The 12,954-nt window shown below is 45.8% G+C and overlaps 1 protein-coding gene across 3 annotated transcripts in view; it reads left to right on the top strand.

The window, feature by feature from the left end:
• Positions 1 to 12,954, top strand: part of CSPP1 (centrosome and spindle pole associated protein 1) — a 370,862-nt gene that overhangs the window by 345,545 nt on the left and 12,363 nt on the right. The gene's annotated exons all lie outside the window — the stretch shown is intronic.

A 12,954-nucleotide genomic window follows, 5' to 3' on the forward strand; every position in this document is an offset into this window, starting at 1 on the left:
AGGTTGGTTTTTAGTGATTTCCGGAAGTTTAGGTGGTCGTACGTCATTTTCAAGGCTTTTGGTAATGCGTTCCACAGTTGTGTGCTTATATAGGAAAAGCTGGATGCGTAAGTCGATTTGTATTTATGTCCTTTACAGCTTTGGGTAGTGCAGATTTAGATGTGATCGTGTTGATTCTGATGTGTTTCTAGTTGGGTAGGTCAATCAAGTCTGTCATGTATTCTGGGGCTTCACTGTAGATAAGTTTGTGGACCAGGGTGCAGATTTTGAAGGCAATGCGTTTTTTGATTGGGAGACAGTGTAGTTTTTCGCGGAGGGGTTTTGCACTTTTAAATCGTGTTTTTCCAAATATAAGCCTAGCTGCCGTGTTTTGGGCAGTCTGGAGTTTCTTTAAGGTTTGTTCTTTGCATCCTGCATATATTCCATTGCAGTAGTCTACGTGGCTTAGCACCATTGATGGTATCAAGTTGTGAAATGTTTCCCTCGGGAAGAATTGTTTCAAGCATTTGAGTTTCCACATTGAGTGGAACATTTTCTTTGTTGTGGATGCCACTTGGTTCTCTAGTGTTAAGTTGTGGTCTATTGTAACACCGAGGATTTTCAGGCTGTCTGATATAGGAAGGGTGTAGTCTGGGGTGCCGATACTTGTGGGGTTGTCAACGCTGTGTTAGGATGAGAGGATGAGACAGTGTGTTTTATCCTTATTGAGTTTTAGTTGAAATGCATTTGCCCACGAGTCCATGATGTGCAAGCCGAGCTTGATTTTGTTGATGATAGGTTCTGTCAGTTTAGTTTTGTAAGGAATGTATATTGTGACATCGTCTGCATAGATGAAAGGGTTAAGGCCTTGGTTGGATTAGGACTTGGCTAGTGGGGTCATCATTAGGTTGAAGAGTATCAGTGATATCTGTGATCCTTGCGGTACTCCACAGTCTGCTTTCCACAGTGGTGATATGTTTATGTTTGATTTTGCTTGGTATGTTCTTGTGGTTAGGAAGCCCTTAATTCAGCTAAGTATGTTTCCACCAATCCCGAATTTGTCTAGTAGTCTCAGTAATATATTATGGTTTACCATGTCGAATGCACTGGACATATCGAATTGGAGGAGAAGGATGTTTTTGCCTATTGCTATTTCCTGTTTGAATTTGGCTAGGAGAGTGATTAGTACTGTTTCGGTGCTGTGGAGGGAGTGGAAACCTGACTGTGATTCATGCAATATTGAGTATTTGTTTATGTAATCTGTAAGTTGGTTACCATGAGTTTGACTGCCAACGGGATCGATGCTAATGGGCGGTAGTTGGTGATATCATTAGTTTTTTTTCTTGGTATCTTTTGGTAGCGGGGTGAGTAGGATATTGCAGTTTTCCTTGGGGAAGAGACCTTGCTGAAGCATGTAATTTAGGTGGGATGTGAGGTCTCCTATGAAGCGGTCAGGGGCGGATTTTATTAGGTAGCTGGGCCAGATATCTAGTTTACAGTGAGTATTGGAGAACCTGCTGATCGCTTGGGTAACTGTTTCGACTGTAAGGGGGGGCGAAGTTTAACCAAGTCCGGTCAGCCAGGTATTCGCCAGTGGTTGGGTCTAGCTCATTAAGGAAGTTTTCAATGTCAGTGGTGTCCTGAGGTAGTGAATTGCGAGTGTCATATGTAATGACACTGATGCAGAACATTTGCTAGAAAGTCTTGGAAAGATCTAAAAGGCTTCTGCAAACACACATGAAACTTGCTGCTATACGGGTACCACTTCTGTCCTCTCTTGGTTGTAGATGATACTGGGCGCACTTTCTTCTCTCAAAGAAAATGCACATTTTTTTTTTTTCACAATCTGGCTCCCTCAGCAGTTCATGCTTTTCCTGTCCCCTCAGCAGCTTATATTATTTTCATACTTTATTTATTTTAAACACTTCTAACCTGCTTATAAATTAGGTGGTTTCCATAAAAAAAACATACATACCAATATAAAACAAAACATTGTCAATTAACAGAAATATAACATAAAATACTAATATGGCTCTTGGCCTGCAGATTTTTTATGACATCTATATGACCTAGTTCAGCAATCTCACTTGGTTAAAATTTTTTTTTAACTATATAGCATTTTAAAGTCAAAATACAGAACTAAGAAGTACAAAAAGAAATTTTACTTTTCCAGAGCAGTAAGTAGCACAATAAACAATTTTAAATAAGCTGTCTTCCTCTCTTTTCCATTCCCTCCTCGATCATACCCACAGGAAGATATTGCCATGGAACAGAGAAAACTGTTACTAGAATCTCTAAGCTTAGTATCAGATTATTTATGTTCCTTGGCAGTATTGTATAGTAGCTAAGTGTAATTAGTTGCTAAAAGTTTTGTCACTTGTAAAGAAGTACAGGATAACATTTGTTACTTTTACTGAAGTAATAATTTCACTGGTTTTTACTACTTTTGCTCAGTTATGCAGTAAAAGCAGGAGAAAGCTGTAAATGATGATTCCACAGTAAACCAAATGAAATAGCAAAACCTGGAAGTGTGATTGCAAACTTTGTTGTATAAACAGTGGATTATCTCATCTTAAATTTTTCTGTTCAGTGAATATAGCCTTTAAGAACAGTGGAGTTGTCTGTGTGTGTTGAATTGGTTACTGGTCTCCAGCCAGTGATGAGTTGGGTCATTTTAAAACGGAGATGAAACTGAAGCTTTTAGCAATTCTTGGTGAACAGATTTGTCTCTACAACAGACTGCTGGTCATCCCATGGAAAATTTTACATTGGGGTGATTGTCCATTGGATTGATAGTCTTTAGAGAGGAAGTCTTCTTTTATGGCCTTAAGACTGGAGAGTTCCCACGTGTTTGATATTCTTGCATCAGTTCTCAAAGATATTCAAACAGAGTTTATCAGAACATGAGGCAATGATTCCAACTTTGTGAAAGCCGCCTTTGTAATTGGGCAACATGACGATGATAAAGAAGATGAAGGTGATGCACTACTTCTAATGCAGATGATAATGACAACAGTGATGATAAAGTGTTCTTTGCTATACGGAAGTCAAGTGTTTCAGAGTTTCCTTCAATTAAAATCTGCAGACCCCCGTCAGAAGACAACAGTGATATTGCAATGTGGCCTGATTTGAAGGAACTTTTTTTCAGACTGAACAATCCACTTTCTGCTAGTGCAGTTGTTGAAAACCTTTTCAGCTGTGCTGTTTACAAAAATACTAGGACTAGGGGGCACACAATGAAGCAACAAAGTAGTAAATTTAAAACAAATCAGAGAAAATATTTCTTCACTTAGCATATAATTAAACGTGTACTATGCATCTTGTTCCCATCATATATCTGCTCTTGGTCCCTCAGCTATATGGTAAAAGCTGTATTGTAGAAAGTCTTTAGCATCATATCTATGTTAGTTGAATGTTCTAATGCATGCTTATTGGGTGTGTCATTAGTATTATGCTAACATTGTATTATTTCTCTGATATTTGAATTTCAGTGCCGTTAAATGTGTATATTTTTGATACTGTTTCATGATAGCTCTATTATTATGTTTCAGTTTACTGTTTCATGATAGCTCTATTATTAGGTTTCAGTTTACTGTTTTCAAGTTTACCTCATTTATTGTATGTATGTATGTTTGTTTGTTAGTTATTTTACTATTGTTATGCTGTTTACAAAATTATAAGTTTTATGTTAAATTGTACCTGCTGTACACTGCCTTGAGTGAATCTCTTCATAAAGGTGGCAATAAATCCCAATAAATAAACTCTGTAATTTGTTGCCAAAGAATGTGGTAAAAGCAGTTAGCTTAGCGGGGTTAAAAAAATTATTGGATATCTTCCTAAAAGAAAAGTCCATAAGCCATTATTAAGATGGACTTGGGAAAATCCACTGCTCATTTCTAGGATAAGCAGCATTAAATGTATTGTACTGTTTTGGGATATTGTTGGCCACTGTTGGAAACAGGATACTGGGTTTGATGGACCTTTGGTCTGTCCCAGCGTGTCAGCGCTTATGTTCTTATGTAGTGACTCACAAGCGCACTCACATGAGTGATGGCCATTTTCAAAAATTTTGTTTTACTGAAAGCAAAGTGGATTGATTTGTAGGGCAGCAAAGTTGTTGGGATAAAAACATTAATAATAGTTGCATCATTGTAGTTGTGGTACTTTTATTTTTTACTCAAAAAGTATTCTATAAAGAAATAACTTTTTTTACTTTCACTTAAGTAAATTTTTTCATGTGTTCTTCACTGTACGTTCCTTTTACCTTAAGTATTAAAATATACATTTATTTTTACTTTTATTTAAGTATTTTGACCTAATACTTTTAACACTGTTGATTAATTTTTCATCACTGGTCATTTTGATTTTTTATCTGTTCTCATTGTGGTAGAGAATGCAGCTAGTGGCTTCAGCTGTTGTTGTGCTGCAATTATAGTAACTGACCATCACGTAAATTGCATGTGCTCCTTTGGGCCTAGAGCATGATGTCCCTGGCTGTGGTATCTGCTCAAATATCACCCAAGTCCAAGGATTGAGTGTCCCTGATGTCTTTGCCAAGACCTCAGAGTTCAGTGCTCCCTTTAATAGCACCAAAAGTATCAGTGTCAAAGAACCATTGAACGACACTGATTGCTGGTGATATTTTGACGGTGAACATGGTATCATCACAAGGCATACCTTTTCCTGGTGCCCACATAGCTCTGTGGGGAAGGCTAACAAATGGCAACAGCAGGAAGAACTCTTCGATGCATTCCATTCTTTTGTTCTCAGGGCGTACGGCAGCACCTGTCGCTGCAAAGCTTCAGTGAGTGCTCAGAATTCACTTGGCCCAACCAGTTCAACCCTTGTCAAAACAGGTCTTGATCATGAGCAGGATGGTCTCAGCTGTCCAGTGGCAGAGGTCCTCCAGAACACTCACCTAAGGTTTGCTATTGCAATTGCTGGATCATCAATTAGTCCTTACCACAGACAGGTTGGGAAGCAGATGTTCTCTCTCTACATATGCAAGGGAAATGGGCAGATAAACCTCCTGGAATTAAGGGTAGTGTTCTGTGCCCTCAAGGTTTTCTCAGCAGTTTTTTGGGGGAGGGGAGTTCTCATCCAGATAATGAAATAGCCATGTTCTGCCTAAACAAACAAGATAGGATCAACTTCTACTTCCTTTGCAAGAAGATACTGAGAACATGGGAATGGGTGACTATCCACTGGCTCCAGCCACAAATCTTCTGAATGTTTCAAACTGGACTGTAGAAAACTCAAGTTTCATGTGGGAATATCACATGTGGTCTGGTTGTTATTTTTCCTATGCAGCAGCCACCATCCTGTTTTAGCCACCACCTTATTATATACTTTTTTGCTGCTTTGAGATTATCAGATACTGTCATCCCTGAAGTCTCTCTCCTGATCTGTATTGCATATAACACCTTTGAATTTCTGTACTCCAAATGCATCACTCTGCATTTCTGTGCATTAAGGCTTGATTGCCAAGCACTTGACCACTCCTTTACTTATTGTTAGATCACTTTTCATTTTGTCTATTTCCACAGCAGTGTTCACCCTGTTGCAGATCTTCATGTCATCCTTGTAACTTTTTCCTTCTAACCCTTCTGTGAAATTGCTTGCAAAAATATTGAACAGAATCGGCCTTACAGCTGATACCTGAAGCACTTTGCTGCTCACCTTTCTATCCTTTGAATTTTGTTTACCAGTACCCTCTCTCTTTGTCAATCAGCCACTTTCTAATGCAGTTCACTGTCTTGGAACCTACTCCTAGGCAGCTCAGTTTAATCATGAACTTTCTTTACAGGACAATTATCAAAAGCTTTGCTGAAATCCAAGTAAACCACACCCTGTTATCTGACCTCTAAGAGCAGTCTCTGTGTTAGTGTCATTGAATAACACCACTCACTGGTTTGTATGGTTTCCCCTGCTGTGTATGAAGAACTCCTGTTACAAGTGAGCTACTGCATTGTCAGCAGTGGTGATAGGAACCCAAACCATAGCAAATTTAGACATGCTTGGGAGAGGACAGTTGTAAAAGCAAGGATGGAGGAGAGTTAAAGTAAAAGAAGCGTAGATGGAGAGATGATTACTGTGTGTTGGTATAAGCACGAAATGTTAGATGCTTCTCTACCAAGAAGAGTAAGTGGTCACAGAGGGAGATGACAATGCAGTGGTATGGCTGCATAAGGCTCCCAAAAGAGTAAGCAAGGTTGACAAGCAAATAGCGACAGGCAGGCCTTTGGAACATGAAACAAATTTATTTTATTTATTTATTTATTGTATTTGTTTCCCACATTTTCCCATGTATTTGCAGGCTCAATGTGGCTTACAGAGTCCTGTTATGACATTGTCATTCCAGGATAGCAGATACAATTAGTGAAGTACAGAGATTAAGTCAGAGAAAAAAGAAGGGAAGTTAGGTGGTTGAGTATAGAGGTAGACTTTCTTAACTGGTTGGGTTGGCGAGGTACTTTAGTAAGGCTATGGGTTTTCTTTGTAGGCCTTGTTGAAGAGATATGTCTTCAGAGATTTACGAAAGTTGGTTATTTCGTCAATAGTTTTCAAGTCAGTAGGTAATGCATTCCACAGCTGCTTGCTCATGTAGGAGAAGGTGGTGGCATGTAACAGTTTGTATTTTAGTCCTTTACAGCTGGGGAAGTGCAGATTGAGAAATTTGCGGGATGATCTTTTGGCGTTTCTAGGAGGCAGGTCCACAAGGTTTAGCATGTAGGTTGGGGCGTCTGCGTGGATGATTTTGTGTACAATCGTGCATATTTTGAACGTGATACATTCCTTAAGTGGGAGCCAGTGAAGTTTCTCTCTTAGTGGTTTTTCACTTTCATATTTAGTTTTGCCAAATATTATTATTATTTGTTACATTTGTACCCCACAAATATGAGTCTGGCGGCGGTATTGTGGGCTGTTTGGAGTTTTTTTGATAGTCTGTTCTTTGCAGCCAGCGTACAGTGCGTTGCAGTAGTCCAGGTGACTTATTACCATTGACTGTACCAGGGTACGGAATATGTATCTCGGGAAAATTAGATAGGAATGGGTATCCACAGTCCTCAAGGGCCACAAACCAGTTGGGTTTTCAAGATTCTTGCAATGAATATTCATGAGATCTATTTGCATATGATGGAAGTAGCAAGTGCAAATCAATTCTATGCATATTCATTGTGGAAATATTGAAAACCCAACTGGATTGTGGCCCTCAAAAACTGTGTTTACCAACCCCTAGTGTGGGGGGGAGGGGGAGGAGGGAACTGGCTGCTAATATGAGCAGTAAGTTCACTTGGCTATATTTCCCAATTAAGGATATAGAGGTGGAGGAGTGATTTCCTGCTAATTATCATGTGTCTACAACTGGGAGATATTGTTGAAAAAAGGGGTGGTGTTAGGGTCAAGAATAGATGAAGATCGTTGCTAGAGCAGTTTGGGAGGTTAAGATTGTATGACTGAGGGGCCGATGCAGAAAGCCTTGTGATACAGCCAGCTGAGCACACGGCTTCTACTGCAGATTAATGATCAAAAAATATCACGGCATGTTGTAAGCATTGAGCATACAAATTAATAGTCTGCAGCACATTACAAAATGTTACCCTTCCTGTCCGTGCATGAGCAGTGATTGGCTCATGCATTGACAGGTAGGGTGACATTACTTTTGCCTGCGGCTATTTTTTTTTTTATTCTGCATCATTACCCCCCCCCCCCCCCCCCCCCCGAACCAATTTCCTGACAAAACCACACCATGCTCCTGACTTAATTCTCTGGTGCCTAGTGGCATCCACCCCTCTCTTCCCCACCACCACCCTGCACCAACTGTAAAAAAAAAAACCCAAAACAAAACTATTGGCACACCCTCCCCCCCCCCCCCCCACCCTGACCTTAAAGAAAAAAATCTTTCCCTGATGTCTAGTATGCCCCTCTTCCCCCCCCCCCCCCCACCAGGCATACCTTAAAAAGGGAGGAATAATACCATCTTGAATCCTACTATGTACTAGCTGAGGTCGGTCTGCCAAATACGGGAATTTTTTCCCTTGTAGTGTCTGCCCCCTATTATGGCAGACTGACCCCATTCGGTTCATCCTAGGATGTACTACATGGAGGTAAAATGCTTCCATATTTCAAGATGGCGGCACCAGATGCAGCAGTGAGTGGACATCACTCCTGCCTATTTTAAGATATGCCTTGGAGGAGTTAGGGATGAGGAGTGCACCATACAGCAGGGGGGAGAGGGTGCTTGAGTTGGGTTGAAGGGGGGCCAGATACAGGACAGGGGGGATCAGGTCAGGCTTCGCTGCCATTGACCTGTCAAAACTTTCTTGTATTGTGCATGTTTCAGAAGCATGTTTTTTTTGTGTATTGCAACAGTCCAAGTGAGAGGTTCATCCAAAGCAGTGTTTCTCAAGCTGTTCTAGAATATCCCCAGCTAGTCTGCTTTTTTTAGGATATCCATAATGAATATAAATGAGAGAGATTTGGATGCACTTCCTCTTACCACATGTAAATCTATTTTATGAATGTTTATTATGAATATCCTGAAAAGTAGACTAGCTAAGGAGTACTTAGGAACAGCTTTGAGTAACATTGACTCCGAGGAAGGAAGAGGTGGTGGTACCCATTGATTGTGGCACCTGTTAAAGGCAACCTTTCTCTAACCCTCAAGTTTCAGCTTCTGAAGAGCCCCCACAAACACACACAACTCTGTCCCTATTGCTGTCTGTTAAAATGTTTTATTGTGTTGACATTGTAATTAGCATACTATGCCATATCTTGTATTGTTTGAATATTTTTCTCCGAGGACAAGCAGGCTGCTTGTTCTCACTGATGGGTGACGTCCACGGCAGCCCCTCCAATCGGAATCTTCACTAGCAAAGTCCTTTGCTAGCCCTCGCGCACCGCGCATGCGCGGCCGTCTTCCCGCCCGAAACCGGCTTGAGCCAGCCAGTCTTCTTTCGTCCGCACTCGGTACGGTCGTGTTTTCGCCGTGTCGAGCCCCGGAAAGTCGACCTCGCGCGTCCTTTTTTCGACATGTTTTTTCTTCGGAAAATCCTTTAAAACTGTTCGGAAAGTGCTCCGGAAGCCCTCTCGGGTTTCGTTTTGCCCTTCCCGTATTTTCAGATTTTGCCCCGGTAAGTTTTCTTTCGTCGTCGGGGTAGGCCTCTTTTCGGCCTCGGTCGAGATTTTTCTCCCTCAAAGTTTTGGTGCTCATTTTCGCCATTTCGGCTTTTGATTTCGCCGGCGTGATTTTTCCGCCCATGACATCGAAGCCTTCCAGCGGCTTCAAGAAGTGCACCCAGTGCGCCCGAGTAATCTCGCTCACTGACAGGCACGCGTCGTGTCTTCAGTGTCTGGGGGCCGAGCACCGCCCTCAGGCCTGTAGTCTGTGTTCCCTCTTGCAAAGGCGGACTCAGGTAGCGAGATTGGCCCAGTGGAACGTTTTGTTCTCGGGCTCTTCGTCGGCATTGGCACCGGGGGTATCGAGTGCATCGACTTCTTCAGCGTCCAGAGCTTCATCCTCGGCCGCCAGTGCATCGAGTGCATCGAGGCATCGGCCCTCTGCATCGGCGCCGAGACATCGGATAGCTGCATCGACGTCGGTGGTAACGGGACCTCGTCTGCTGATGTCGTCGGAGGGTGGTGCATCGGCTGGAGTGCAGGTGAGGGCTGTCCATTCCCCTGCTGGTGGCGGTGAGCCTTCGGGTGGGTCTCCCCCTACCCTGAGGGCTCCTGCGGTACAGCCCCCCCCGAGACCGACCTCCTTCGGCCTCGGCCCCGAGGAAGCGACGGCTGGATTCTACGTCCTCCTCGTCGGTACCGGGAAGCTCCGGTGACATGCTTCGTTCCAAGAAGTCGAAGAAGCATCGTCACCGGTCCCCTTCCCGTGTCAGTACCGAGAGCTCTGGGTCACCGAGGGAGTCGGCACCCAGCAGACATCGGCACCGAGAGGACCGCTCACCCTCTGTTCAGGAGGTGTCGATGCGCTCCACTCTGGACAGCCCGGAACAGCCTCCACGCCCGGAACAGGTTCTGACGTCGACGCCTGCATCGACTTCCATGCCTTTCTCTGCAGCCGCTCTGAACGAGAGCCTCCGGGCCGTTCTCCCAGAGATCCTGGGGGAGCTGTTGCGCCCTACCCCTCCGGTACCGGCGGTGCTTGCGCCACCGGTACCGTCGAGCGTGGCGCCGGCTGGCCCATCGCCCGAGGTGAGGTCTCCGGCGTCGGTGCCGCGTGCAGTGCCGGCTGCCGTCGCCTCCCAGGAAGGCTCCCCGACTACGTCGGCGGAGGGAGCTTCGCCGATGCGGGCGAGGGAGTCTACCTCTCGACGCCCCCATCGTGGACGTGGCTCCTCGGAGTCGAGTCGGGCACGGTTGCAGACACAGGTCCGTGAACTTGTGTCTGACACCGAGGGTGAGGCCTCGTGGGAAGAGGAAGAAGACCCCAGATATTTCTCTGACGAGGAGTCTGAGGGTCTTCCTTCCGATCCCACTCCCTCTCCTGAAAGACAGCTTTCTCCTCCTGAGAGTCTGTCTTTCGCTTCCTTTGTCCGGGAGATGTCTACGGCCATCCCCTTCCCGGTGGTTGTGGAGGACGAGCCCAGGGCTGAAATGTTTGAGCTCCTGGACTATCCTTCTCCACCTAAGGAAGCGTCCACTGTTCCCTTGCACCATGTCCTAAAAAAGACATTGCTTGCGAACTGGACAAAACCTTTAACTAATCCCCACATCCCCAAGAAGATCGAGTCCCAGTACCGGATCCATGGGGACCCAGATCTGATGCGCACCCAGTTGCCTCATGATTCTGGAGTTGTGGATCTGGCCCTAAAGAAGGCTAAGAGTTCTAGGGAGCATGCTTCGGCGCCCCCGGGCAAGGACTCTAGAACCTTAGACTCCTTTGGGAGGAAGGCCTACCATTCTTCTATGCTCGTGGCCAAAATCCAGTCTTACCAGCTCTACACGAGCATACACATGCGGAACAATGTGCGGCAGTTGGCGGGCTTGGTTGATGCTCTCCCCCCTGAGCAAGCCAAGCCTTTTCAGGAGGTGGTCAGGCAGCTGAAGGCGTGCAGAAAATTCCTGGCCAGAGGGGTGTATGACACCTTTGATGTTGCGTCCAGGGCCGCTGCTCAAGGTGTGGTGATGCGCAGGCTCTCATGGCTGTGTGCCTCCGACCTGGAGAATAGAATCCAGCAGTGGATTGCGGACTCGCCTTGCCGTGCGGATAATATTTTTGGAGAGAAAGTCGGTGGTAGAGCAGCTCCACCAGCGGGACACCGCATTCGACAAGTTCTCCCGCCGGCAGCCTTCAGCTTCTACCTCTACAGGTAGACGATTTTTCGGGGGAAGGAAGACTGTTCCCTACTCTTCTGGCAAGCGTAGGTACAATCCTCCTTCTCGACAGCCTGCGGCCCAGGCTAAGCCCCAGCGCGCTCGCTCTCGTCAGCAGCGTGCGACTCAGCAAGGCCCCTCGGCTCCCCAGCAAAAGCAAGGGGCGAGCTTTTGACTGGCTCCAGCAGAGCATAGCCGACATCCAAGTGTCCATGCCGGGCGACCTGCTAGTCAGAGGGAGGTTGAAAGCTTTTCACCAAAGGTGGCCTCTCATAACCTCCGATCAGTGGGTTCTCCAAATAGTCCGGCAAGGATACACCCTCAATTTGGCCTCAAAACCTCCAAATTGTCCACCGGGAGCTCAGTCTTACAGCTTCCAGCACAAGCAGGTACTTGCAGAGGAACTCTCCGCCCTTCTCAGCGCCAATGCGGTCGAGCCCGTGCCATCCGGGCAAGAAGGGCTGGGATTCTATTCCAGGTACTTCCTTGTGGAAAAGAAAACGGGGGATGCGTCCCATCCTAGACCTAAGGGCCCTGAACAAATATCTGGTCAAAGAAAAGTTCAGGATGCTTTCCCTGGGCACCCTACTTCCCATGATTCAGGAAAACGATTGGCTATGCTCTCTGGACTTGAAGGATGCCTACACACACATCCCGATACTGCCAGCTCACAGACAGTATCTGCGATTTCAGCTGGGCACACGTCACTTCCAGTACTGTGTGCTACCCTTTGGGCTCGCCTCTGCGCCCAGGGTGTTCACAAAGTGCTTGGCTGTAGTAGCAGCAGCACTTCGCAGGCTGGGGGTGCCCGTGTTCCCGTATCTCAAAGATTGGCTGGTGAAGAACACATCCGAGGTAGGAGCCCTGCAGTCCATGCAGATGACTATTCGCCTCCTGGAGCTACTGGGGTTTGTGATAAATTACCCAAAGTCCCATCTTCTCCCAGCGCAGAGACTCGAATTCATAGGAGCTCTGCTGGATTCTCGGACGGCTCGTGCCTATCTCCCAGAGGCGAGAGCCAACAACTTGTTGTCCCTCGTCTCGCGGGTGCGAGCGTCCCAGCAGATCACAGCTCGGCAGATGTTGAGATTGCTGGGCCACATGGCCTCCACAGTTCATGTGACTCCCATGGCCCGCCTTCACATGAGATCTGCTCAATGGACCCTAGCTTCCCAGTGGTTTCAGGCTGCTGGGGATCTAGAAGACGTGATCCACCTGTCCACGAGTTTTCTCGAATCCCTGTATTGGTGGACGATTTGGTCCAATTTGACTCTGGGACGTCCTTTCCAGATTCCTCAGCCACAAAAAGTGCTGACCACGGATGCGTCTCTCCTGGGGTGGGGAGCTCATGTCGATGGGCTTCACACCCAAGGAAGCTGGTCCCTCCAGGAACGCGATCTACAGATCAATCTTCTGGAGTTGCGAGCGATCTGGAACGCTCTGAAGGCTTTCAGAGATCGGCTGTCCCATCAAATTATCCAAATTCAGACAGACAACCAGGTTGCCATGTACTACGTCAACAAGCAGGGGGGCACCGGATCTCGCCCCCTGTGTCAGGAAGCCGTCAGCATGTGGCTCTGGGCTCGCTGTCACGGCATGGTGCTCCAAGCCACATATCTGGCAGGCGTAAACAACAGTCTGGCC

Source organism: Microcaecilia unicolor, chromosome 1 (assembly GCF_901765095.1).
Source record: "Microcaecilia unicolor chromosome 1, aMicUni1.1, whole genome shotgun sequence".
Classification (NCBI taxonomy): domain Eukaryota; kingdom Metazoa; phylum Chordata; class Amphibia; order Gymnophiona; family Siphonopidae; genus Microcaecilia; species Microcaecilia unicolor.